General features: G+C 41.0%; 1 pseudogene; it reads right to left on the reverse strand.

Moving 5' to 3' along the window:
* The window catches only part of LOC115439267 (rho GTPase-activating protein 23-like), a 40,215-nt pseudogene that overhangs the window by 14,036 nt on the left and 13,246 nt on the right, over nucleotides 1-12,933 (reverse strand).

Below are 12,933 nucleotides of genomic sequence, written 5' to 3' on the forward strand. Positions count from 1 at the left end.
CAAGAAAGAAAACATTCAAGATTTGTACAATTTTTTTAATGATGGACACTATTTCCAAAACCTACTTTCGTTGTGTAATGGAGAAAAGTGCAACTTTCATGTACAGTGGCTTACTTACAAAACTACGAACAAATGCAAATTGAGCATCTTGTATTGAATTTGCCAAGAAAATAATCCATTTTGGTTTTTATGCTGTCAAAAAAATATTTTACTCTGTGTAAAGCCTGCGCATTTTTACAGATGGACAAAGTTAGAATACATTTAGGCCTATAACGATGTTAAAAAGTAATGACTCATTCAGTTCATTTCAAAATCTTCCTTATGTTTTTTGACCAGAGGAGCCATAGAGAGATGCTACAGAGCCATTTTATTTATAGGCGCCTTTCAGAATAAATGTATTATTATTATTATTATTTTATGCTTAAATTATCCCACAAAAAATAGAACTTAAACTTCTAAGTACAGTGTTTGGTGTGACTTCTAAAACCCACCTTTCCCTTCTCAGTTAGAATCTGTTTGTAGTGTAACCATCCTTCCTTGCGAACGTCGCTGAAGGTGATGGTTCCCAGTTCGGAGGTGGAGTGGCGTTTGGACCGGGCCTCCTCCTGGGCTCGCAGGCTTTCCAGAGACTAAAACACACAGAACAGGTCCAGTACATGACAGGATACGACGTGGTCCAGTCTAGTTCTTACAGATCTATGTCGGTACTCACCCCATCGATGAAAAAGCTCTTGACCCTTTTTGGTAGTTTACTGTGGAGAAGAGGAACAGGAGTTAAAAGAGCGAGTGGTACGGTGGACGCCTACTGTCTGGACTACGGTCCACGTTAAATCCACATCGGAGGTCCAGACTTACGAGAAGACCCGTCCCTCTTCCCTGAAGGTGTTCAGACCCTCGTCGCAGGACTTGGACCTCTCGGTGGTGATGGCCAACAGGTACGATGAACGACGACTTTTAATACTGCCTGGTTCAGAAGAACAACGTTAGTACAAAGAAAAAAAAACTTTAAATATGAAATGAATGATATGAGACATGATCAGAAGTGGATGAAAACATGAATGTGAGTGAATGGTTCCTGTGACTGAGTGATTATTAGGACATGATCCTGGTGAAGTAAAGGGTTAAACTTTAGGTTCTAGTCCATTCATATGTTACTGAATTCATTAATAAGTTATAGGAGATAACAGCCCTAATTCTGCACCGCCCCCAAAAAGAGGCTCTGTTTGATGAGAGCTGAAGTTAATGATTTTAGCGTCTTTCAGATTATTAGTAAATGCTTTGTTAGAAAATTAGTTTTAGTTCTACCACTGAAAACACTTTAAAGGGTTAAATGAACAAACTTTAAAGGTTCAATATGTAGAATTTAAAGATTCAATATGTAAACCTTAAAGATTCAATATGTAGAATTTAAAAGTTCTGCTTTTCTGCATGATAATATTGTCCTGAGTGAAAATAACATAATGCAAAATTTTTTTCCAGATTCAGAATTTTTTTCATAAATGTCCTTTTACAGTGAACATCTGCTTCTTCTTACTTTCTTTCTTTTCTTTTTTTTTTTTTTAAATAAAGTTGTGGAATTCTTAACACTTGTTCCCAAAACACAGTTTGGTTTCAGGAGGTAAAATGTTCAATATGTCAACTTTAAAGGTTCAATACAAACCCTATACGGCTACTGTGTTTAGTCGTTAGCTAACTTGAATGTTAGCTAACTCCATTTTTAACCTATCAACATTCTTTATTGCCTACATCTGTAATGAAATGATATAATTACTTAGATAACATTACAAAATAATCACATGCTAAGGCTCTAGTGCTAGCTTTCTCAACTTGTGGTTCGTGGCCCAAATGTGGTTCGCAGATTTATTCCAAGTGGGTCGTAAAAAGTTTGGTTTTAAACATGAAAATGCAGGAATAAAAAAGGATAGAGTCACGTTTTTTGTTTTTAAAATAATAATCTCTAAATGAAATGATGAGAATTTATAAAAGCTAACAATAATCTTCTGATTCTGATGTTTTCTTGGTCTTCTGATCACTTATCAAAACTTGCTTTAAAATGCTGGTAATTCAGTTCTCTCCTGGTAAAAGAGGTTTAGTGTTCAGAACAAAATCAGCATAAACACAATTAGCGTAAACTTCAGAACCTTCAAATCTTGCACATTGAACCTTTAATCTGAAATGTAATCCAAATCCAGGATCATTATGTTGTCATTTAGTGGGTGAGTGGGACTCACTGCAGTCCTGGGAACGCAGTTGGACAAAGGGGGAGATGGAGGAGGGGGTGGGGGAGACAAAGGTGGAGGTGAGGGAGGCCATAGTGGAGGCCCGGTGACTGGACACCACAGAGCAGGCTGGGACATAGCAGGCCTGGAGGTCAGTGCTAGGACTGGAGGGGTCATCTGCAACCAGGCCAGCAACCGAGGGGGGTGGGGGTGGGGGGGTGAGAGACGACCGATTAAACAACAAGACAAGACAACACAGGCTCAAAGTGTCCTCTGAATGGACGCACTCACAGGCGGACATTTTGTTTTTTTTAAGAGGGTTTGGCGCGCAAAGGATAATGTTCATCCTGCTGTGTTCAAATGTTATTATTTCATATCCTCCACCGGTCTGTATTTCAAAATAAAAGACTATATTTAACACGCAACATCTCTGAGCGCTAATGCTAATCTCCAATGCTAATGCTAATGACCTAACCGTAATGCTGACAGAGATCAGGAGCTAGTCTCCAAGAGCCTTCAACGGCAGCTCATTACTCCTACTGTATACGAAGTGCTAATGCTAATTGGTAGTGCTAATGACTTGACCACACTGCTGACAGAGATCTGGAGCTAGTCTCCAAAGGCCTTCAATGCAGGTCATTGCTCCAATTGTATGCTAAGTGCTAATGCTAATTGTTAGAGCTAATGCTAATGACCTGACCATGATGGGCTGCTGAAGATCTGGAGTTAGTTTCCAAGTACAAGTGCTTCAATAGCGATTAAATGCTACATGCTAATGCTATTAGGATTGGTAAAATGCAGAAATTGACTTTTCCTTCATTGTCAACAAAAAAAGAGTTAACCTTAACCATTAAACTTTAATATTTCCTAGCTAACATAACCGTTTCAGACTGCTGTAAGGGTTAGCATCACGCTACTAAATATTACTGACTTAACCAGAACATTTTTTTTAGTGTTTTTGAATAAAAATACAGCAAAAATTAATTCACATCTCTCCTGTTGTATCATAGTAACATAATTGAACATGAGCTGTTGTAGTTAATGGTTTTGTCAGATGTGACCACAGCAGAACAACATTTACATTTTGCTAATATTTTGCTAATAGTGTTTTTAATTTTAACCCTTAGCCTGATGTTACAACAAAATGTCTGCCGTGTGAATTCAGACCATGAGGTGTTTTAGTTACTGAAACGTTTCTCTGAGGTCGAGCTGCTCTGGAAGCAGAAATGTTCAGTTTTTAGCCAATATTCAATAAAATAAATGCCTTGGTTATTTACTTACTAGGACTAATTACTTCAATGTTAGCTTGAAGACGCTTTTGCTGTTTCATTTAGGCGATTGCTCTAAAATTTGACACATGGATTTGTTAAAATATTGACTGTAAATGTGCAAGTGCGAACGAACTGGGAACTAAAAATCGGCTTCTTATATCGGAATAAAGTATGTTTTCCGTTGTATTGTAGGAAGATGATTATTGAGGCAACTTTTATAACTTTTGCAACTTGAAAGTAAAATTATGACAATATGCAATATTATTCATTTATTTCAACTTATTAATTTAAATATGCAGGTTTCTTTTTAGATTTTTAACTAATTGACTTCTAAATTAATTGTCTTGTGCGTTAAATGTTGAGTAACTTTTCTGGAGGTGCAACCAAATTTAATAAATAATAAAGTTTCTTATTTTATCTTATCAGTTTTATACTACATTACAGTGATATTCAGTGACACAGTGTATGAAATCTAAAATGCACTTCATTATAAATAAATAATGAGAAATCAGAGTGATAAATCGTGGACGAAGCTTCCAGTATCCTATTACATTCTAATGTGTGTTCTATTTCCAGAGCAGCTCTAATTCAATGAAACGTCAGAACTTAAACTCAATCTAACATTGATTTGCACAAAACATTATCTGTACAGAACAGACACCAGTAAAGGTTCAGAAACAAATAAAAAACACACTATAAATGTAGTATAAAACACACAAAAACTACATGAACTGACCATAGAAGAGGTTATGGGAGTGTGTGGGATTTGATCATCCCATATGGAAACGTAATATATGACATAAAAGTCAATCAGTGAAGTTAGTTACATAGAGAAAAACAGGAGACAGTGAACGCAACAGGAGATGGTGAATCCGAAAGTAGACAGTGTACACAACAGGAGACAGTGAACGCAACAGCACAAGGTGAACGCAACACTAGATAGTGAATGCAACAGGAGACAGTAAACGCAACCGAAGACGGTAAATGCAACAGTAGATGATAAACGCAACAGTACACGGTGAACAGAAGGGTAGACAGTGAATGCAGTGGTAGACAGTGACCACAATAGGAGACGTTGAACGCAACAGTGGACAGTGAATATATCGGTAGAAGGTGAACACAACAGGAGTAAGTGAACGCAACAAGAGATGGTGAACACAATGGTAGACAGTGAACGCAACAGGAGAAAGTGAACGCAACAGGAGACTGTGAATGCAACAGGAGACTGTGAATGCAACGGTAGACAGTCAATGCAACAGAAGACTATGAAATGCAAGAGTAGACAGTGAACGCAACAGGAGACAGTGAACGCAACAGGAGACAGTGAACGCAACAGGAGACAGTGAATGCAACAGAAGACAGTGAACACACCAGAGTGTCACATATATCTGTCACATGTACATGTATATGTGATGTTTGTGTGTATGCGACATATATTTTCACTCATCTGTTATTATGTCATACTTTCTGTACAAAAAGTTCATATATGTACAAATATTACATCTGCATATGGGAATGACATGAACAGAGAAATACTGTCTGAACAACTGAAAGAATCACTGCATGAGTCGTTTAAAAACATGTCTTCCATATTCTGTTGTGTTATTGGTGTGTTCATGGTCCCCAGAGGAACCCACTCACCTATGAATGGAATGGAGGACAGGGAGTCGTATGCGTGCTGGGCCAGGCTCCCGTTGGCCCTCCGGGTTGGACCGGGTCCTCCAGAAACAGGGGAGGGGGTCCAACCCGGTGAGGGGGTCAACCCCGGGGGCTCAGGAGACTCGACGGGGGTTGCATAGTTGGGATGTCGAAGCACCTGATTGGGCGTCCGACGTCCTGGGGGAGGTTTCTGCCTCAGCACCACCTCCTGGTTCAGGGACACCGGGGACAGGACATCCCTGTCCTCCCCGAGCCTGGACCTGTCGTCCTCTGGGGCCGGCATGGCGGGGGTGGACTGGGGCCTCGGGGAGGGCCCCCCCTCACCGTCCGAGGGGCTGCTCCTGCTGCCGGGGCTCCAGCTGTGGGTGGGGTCCCTGAAGGAGTGGGCCTGTTGGAGGAGGTGCCCGGCTTTACGGGAGAATGAGGGGCTGTAGCTCCTGTAGCCCACCAGCTCCTCCTCTTTGACCCGCCTGGTCTGAGGTTCGGCCACCTGCTGACCCGACTGCCGGCCACTGGGAGGCGCCGTGGAGGATGACGTGACCGGACATGTCATGGCGGGCTGGTGCTGATGATCCTTCTGCTCGCTGAATTTGGCGGTTTGAGGATGTGGAGTGTGTTCGTAGTGTGGTTTGACGAGTGCGGACGCTTGTGCCAGTGTTTCCACCGAGCGGCCGTAGTTGTGCTCGTACTCGGCGTAGGCGGCGAGTAAACTCTCAGAGCACGACTTGCTTCCTGGTCCGGAGACTCCGCCCCAACCCCCGAGCCAATAGGAGTCGTGGGATGCAGCGGCCGCCTGGTGGTGGTACATGAGGGTTTCTCGTCTGCGTTGCTCGGCGGCGGCGGCGGCGGCGGCAGGTCCAGGCGCGGGTCCCAGTGCCAACCCCAGCCCCAGCTCTGCCAAGCGATCCTGAGATATGCTGCGGTGGCGAGGGGACATGCGCTCCGCCGCCTCCGCCTGGCTGTAGTACCAGTCCGACAGCGCCTGGTGGCACAGGGCGTCGGCGTGTGCTCGGGCCGAGGCCGGGAGGCTGCTCTTCCGCGGTGGGGGCAGCGTGGCCGAGGCGATGGCGGCGTTGTGGTTAGCGAAATGAAAGTCCAACGCGCTGATGGCCGACGAGGAGCGACCTCGGTGACGCCCCTGTGGACCGAAGTGAGCGCCGGAGTCCTCGGGACCCCCGGACCAGCCGGAGGTCGGGGTCGAAGCGGCAGGGGGGCGGTTGTCCAGGGGCGAGGTGGCGGGGGCGGGGCGGCACTGCCAGTTGTCCAGGGGGCTGTGGAGGGCGTGGCCGGGCTGGGGGGCGGGGCTGGACTTGGCGGTGGAGTAACAGAGGGGTGGGGGCTCCGGGAGGCTCTGAGCCTCACCGGTGTACGGCTTATTGCCTTTCAGGTAGGCGTCCTGGGAGTACGCCTGAGGACGGACACGCCAAGACGCCAAGTAAGACAAGACCAACAACAACAACAACAACCAGCAGGAACAGATGAAGGACAGAGGGAGGAGGACGACGCATGCAGCTGGTTATCAACCAGAATGTAAGATCTTCATCCCAAGTCTTCATTTTTTTATTTTTACTAGTTTTATCATATCTTGTATTTTTTACCTCAACGTTTGTGCAGCATGTGTGTTGTTTTAAATGCGCGATAGAAATAAACTTGACCTTGAGCTAAAACAGCAGCTGTGGTTCCATGTAACTGTTAACAAAATGTAGACCTACAAACAATGTAAACGGAGAAATTGAAGAGGTTTTTTTTAATTTTACATGAACCTCAAACATTTATTTAACGCTGCTTTAACCCATAAAGACCCAGTGTTTCTTTTCTGGCAGATCCAAAATAGTTTTTTCTCTACAGCCACGGAAAAAATTCTTAGACCACCCCTTGTTTTCTTCAGTTTCTTGTTCATTTTAATGCTTGGTCCAACTAAAGGTCCATTTGTTTGGACAAATATAATGATAACAACAAAAATAGCTCATAGTAGTTTAATTTCAGAGCTGATATCTATCCATTTAACATGTTTTCTTGATAAAAAACAAAATCACTTCAGTTCTTCCATCAATATCTATGGCACTGTACTGACAAAAACAGTGCTTTTAGGCATTCTATGTTTTCTTTTCTGTCTGTTTTAGTCACATGACACACAGGAGTTAGGACTGGATTACATAACCATTGTTTTTGATGAGTTCTGGTGGTCTAATATTTTTTTCCACGACTGTATGTTTTCTTAAACAAAACACTTTTTCCAGACAGTTCAACTAGTTGTGTTTAAGCTGACTCTTGTTTGCATAGCTACATTAGCTCATGTTAGCACTGCTACTGTTCTAAATGTTCTGTCAGCTACGCTAAGGCTAAATATAATTATGTAAACATACATTCATTATATCAGATAAAACACAAATTTAGCAATTAGCTTCATGTACTGTGCTACAATTGACACAACATTCCTGAGTTAGCTGCAAAGTTGATGTCTACTGTGAGTTAGCGGTAACGTTAGCTTGGCAAGGTTTTACCCAGAACCCCCCACTCTTCCCTAAATTTACATGATCCCGTCCAGATCCAAAAAGTTTGTTTTAGTCACATGATACACACAGGAGTTCGTACTTGAGTGCATAACTCTAGTTTTTGATGACTTTTGATGGTCTAATATTTTTTTCCGCAGCTGTATGTTTAACTTTTAAGTGATTAATCACCGTTCATTCTAATATTATCTTTTGCATTTTGTGGTTTTTCAGTGAAAATCATGTATTTTCCTGTATTTAATTCACTGATCATGTAGATGTTTATAAAAGCTCAGATTAAAGTTGATGAATATTATAACAGAAATAGAGAAAACTCAAGAAAAATTGACTTTTTTTTGGAAAGATATCAATAACTGAACATAAAAATAATTGATCCAACTCCATGGGTTTTACTGGTGAATCAATGTTGCAGAAGATGACGGTGTTTCCATGGTAACTACAGAGCCTCTGAACATCCAAATGGGTCATATCTGATGACAATGAAAAAATGAAGAACTGTATTTTACACCAATTATTGACATGGATTAATAGGATTAGTGGATCAACAGGTATTAAACCTAGATGTGTTTGGTCACCAGTGGCTGTTTAGGTCTTTCTGGGTAAAAGCTGAACTTTATCTCCACCAGTGTATGACCTATAAACAGAATAAACTCTACAATAAGTCATATTAAACAGGCCTGTGCTGAAAAGTTCTGGTGTTTCCGGCCTTTTTGTGGCTCGGTTTCAAGTCCAAGCCTCTAAAAGGAGGAAGTAACACATTTGTTAGTAACGCGGGTGCATTAATCCACGTCGGATGTGTTTTTGTGGCAGCAGGAGGCCAAACACAACACAATGTGTACGACGGAACATGTCACCCAGCGTTACCGTGTGGCCCGCTGATGTGTTTTTAATCGTTTTCAGAGACAATAGAGCTCTGTGGCTCAGAGGAATAATGTTGGGTTTGTTCTGTTGTTGACAGTAAGCGCAACGACAAACACACTGAGCCTGAAATGAACAACACAGCCGGTAAATATTGTTCTTTGACTGTTTTTTCCTCTCATTAAATCTCAGCAGAAAACTGACAAGTAGCTGGTGTTTATTCTAGACATGTGTCGGCCGCTTCCGTGCAGTAATAAACACACATGCATTTATGAAGTTAAACACATGAACAGGTGTAAAGTGTCCTGTCTCAGCCTGGCTAAAGGTAGATTCACAGGGAACGAGGAGAAAAGAAGGAAAGAGGAGAAAAAAGAAGAAAGACAATACTCACACTTACCAACTGCAACACATCCTCATCTTTTGGCATGATGGACAGTTCCAGGATGTTTTCACTGCAGAGACAAGACGATGTAGAAGACGATACTTAATACATGTCTATATATACATATAGATCCATATCCATATCTATATCCGTATCATCCCCATATCTGTTTCATGTCTGTGTCCAGTGGTCTTGTACCTGTTTTGTATGAGTGCGATGACCTGAGAGTAGGTTTTTCCCAGAATGCTCTCCCCATTCACCTTCACCAGTCTGTCCCCTGGAGAACCAACATTCACAGAAGAACAAAGAAGAACAGGGTTCAGCGTCAATATCTGGAATTATCGCAATAAATGTAAAAAAAATAAAATAAAATTAAAAAATACAACATAAAGTTAAAGGGTGAAAACGGGAAGTGAAGAAACTAGATGTTTATTTATAGTTTTAAACTATATATGTATATAAATGATGCTGTAATATGATGGATCATTGGTTCAGTCCTGGTTCTGGTTGTGGTTCTGGTACCTGTACACAGTCCTGCCATCTGGGCCGGACCGTTTTCTTTTACGCTCTTTACAAAGATGGTGTCCATCGGCTCCAGACGGGACCGTGGACAACCTGCAGATACAGGAACACCAAGGGTTAAATGGACCGTTCAGCAACGTCCAACAACAACATAAACAGATAAACAACATAAACAGATAAACGACATAAACAACATAAAAATACACAACATAAACAGATACATAAAATAAACAGATACACAACATAAACAGATAAACAACATAAACAGACACAAACTCACCTTTTCCAGTTGCGTTTCCATTCTCTTCATCCTGTGGAGAAACACAAAGCACACATGATGAAGACCACAGGGGGGCGCTGCTCCGCCCATATTTAACCCACCACTACAGTCCAGGCCTGGGTCTGAGTCCAGTCCAGGACCAGGTCTGAGGGACTGGGCTGATGTTACTATGACGACTCAGTTCACTGTCAAACTGAACATTTCATAAACCGTCTCTTTCCACCTCAGTACATTTCCCTGTCTGTCCTTCTGTCTGTCTGTCTGTCCCACCAGCTTCTATCCATCTGCTGCTTTGCTGACTCCACTCATTCCTGACTCGTATAAAAGCCACCAGCCTGTGTCCTGCACAACAACTACGTTACCCATGAGGCCGTGGGGCAGCAGAGCCACTATCGCCTCCTGAACACTTATGCAGGTTAAAGGATACATATGGAAAAAGGAAAACAACAAAAGAATGCAACAGGAGGAAAACAGTGAAGAAAAACACAAGATGAAAAAAATGCGAAAAACAAGACAAAAAAGTAACAAAATGAAAATGATGCAAAATTAAAAAAAAGTTATTTGCTCAAATCAGTGATTAAATCCAACAAATATTTACCAAACCTGTTCTTGTTGGTTGGTTTTAGGTCTATCTGATTCTTTTTTAACCTTAATTTATCTGATTATTTGTACGTATTGTCTGTGCTTTATTCATATACATGCTCATATGTTCCTCATTATAAACCCCATTAAATCTGTGTTACTCTAGTATTAGTTCGCCTGCTTTCATAGACTCATTATTGTCCATTATTACCAGCAGTGGATCTGATTAGTCTGTTTACTCCTCTGGAATAATCTGTTCTTCTGTTATTCACTCATTTGACCAAAAAAAAAAAAAAAAAAAAACCCCACAGTTAAAGCACTGAACTGTAGCTTTAAAGACAGACTTTAGGATTCACCTTCTATATTCTGTCGTGTTGTCGTACCATGCATGTTGCTTGTGTTGTTTTGTAATTTTTGTGGACAATTCAACCAAAATCTGACAAAAGCGGTCCATTTACATGTACATGCACTGTTGCTGAATAAAGAAATAAATATGCATAGTGTGGTATTTAAAGCATAATACATGTTTATTATCAGAATATTTTTGGGGTTAAAATTTTTTCCTGTTGTAAACTCTAAAATGTTAATAAATTAGTCCACATTCAGACCAATATGATCTAAAGTGGGTCAGAGCACTACAATCTATATAATAATACTGGAAGGGCTCGGACCGTCTGTGTGTGTGTGTGTGTGTGTGTGTGTGTGTGTGTATCTGCACAATTCTGACAAATGTAGATGTTTTTACGTGGTCAGTTTGGAACCTACAGTAGAGGAACAGTCCCATCTCCACAGTAAAGAACTCTGCAAGTTCATAGGACCAATATTTTCAGAGATATTAGTCTTTTTGGAATACAACTGCCTTCATACAATTACAGAAGCGCAGTAGCACGCTGCATGATGGGAAATGAAGTTAAAAACAGGAAAGCCACATTTACAAGCTACAGTCCCGATGTATCAATGCCCTATTAAACAAATGTTCTGCCCCCTCAAAACAAAGTTTGTGAAAGTTTCAGGAGGTAGGGAAAAGGTAAATGAGCTTCACAACAGCAGTGGGTGTCCCTGAAGTGAAATGTAAAAAAAAAACAGTAATAACAATGTAAAATTTCCTGTTAAATTTGGGCGTATTCACACCAAGGTTATTATCATTGATGAAAACTAACGAAATTATGAAAACTAGAATAGAAAAAACATTTTCATTAACTGAAATAAATAAAAACTGTAATTAAAAGAAAGAACGATAACCAACTGAAACTGTATTGTGTGCTTACAAAACTAAAATATAAAAATAAATAAAAAATATGAAATTGATTTATTTCACTCTAGCAGTTTTAGCTGGAGGCACCATACGACAGTTCATGGTTCATCACTTGTGTTCACTTGTGGTTTAGAGTCTACTCTACCTGGAAACATGGAGACTAAAGTTGGGAGAAAGCAGCAGAGTCCTGTCTGGGATTTATTTGAATACGACGGAGAAGAAGAGAAAAGATATAAAAAAAAATAAAACTAAACTAAAACTATGCATTTAGAAAAAAAAGAAAACTAATACAAACTAGAAAACCTGCTCTAAAAACTAATTAAAACTAACTGAATTACAGAAAAAAGTCAAAACGAAATAAAACTAAACTAGAATGAAAAATCCTAAACTATTATAACCTTGATTCACACCTACTTCATTTGGTCCGTTTAAAATGGACCTCAGTTCATTTCCCAGGAAAGTCCAGACTTTTTTTTTTTCAGTGTGAATACAAACATGTGAACTCTGATTCGAATCAAACAAGCAGACCAGGACCATCTAAAACAGGTGGTCTGGGTCCGGTTCCAAACAGACTCTGGGCCGGTTCACTTCTGGTGTGAGTATAATCAGCCTCCAGCCCAAACAAACCAAGGAACCATGCACCTTTTTGTGTTCGATGAACCACCGTAGAAGCTGGAAGCAGCCGAGCCTCATGGGTAGTCAGAGCTAACAGCAGCAGCCATGAGCCGAGGACAGATGTGGACCAATGAGGACACGGAATGTCTCACTGACATTTGGTCAGGTCAGGTGTCCATATTATGAAACTGGCTCTGAATCAGCTGTTCTGGACAGTGAACATTATTTTTGTAAATGTGCGTCTGTAAAAACAGAACACAGATTCAAAAACGATAACTGCATGTACGACCTCCATGTTTGTTTTCATCAACACCGGCTGTCTCTGATTAACCCCGCCCCCAACTTTTCTGTCCAATGCCAGCGCAGTTCGTCACATGTGTGCTTCTGTTCACACATTTTGGTCCACTAGCAAAAACGTGTAATGAGAATGCGATCCGACCTAAACGAAAAAATAAAGTCCGCATTCGATCCGAATCAGATAAGTGGACCAAAGTACTTTTCAGGTGTGAATTCAGCCTCAGTGTCTAAAAGTGACGGTTAGCTCATGTCTTTTCTAACCAGTCAGTCGTGTTCACATAGAACTAGCATTAACTCTGGGTTTGTAATTTTTTATTATTGTTGTTGGTTCATTTGTGTTAATTCCGTGCTAATCTGTCAGGTATATAACTTGTACAGTATAAATTCCACTGTTCGTTGGTGTATTTCAGCGTCCACAGACGTCCTGTTATAATATTAGTCCGCTGTGAATCGACACCACTGTGATTTCCTGGTTATGCA

Source organism: Sphaeramia orbicularis, chromosome 19, assembly GCF_902148855.1.
Source record: "Sphaeramia orbicularis chromosome 19, fSphaOr1.1, whole genome shotgun sequence".
Lineage (NCBI taxonomy): Eukaryota > Metazoa > Chordata > Actinopteri > Kurtiformes > Apogonidae > Sphaeramia > Sphaeramia orbicularis.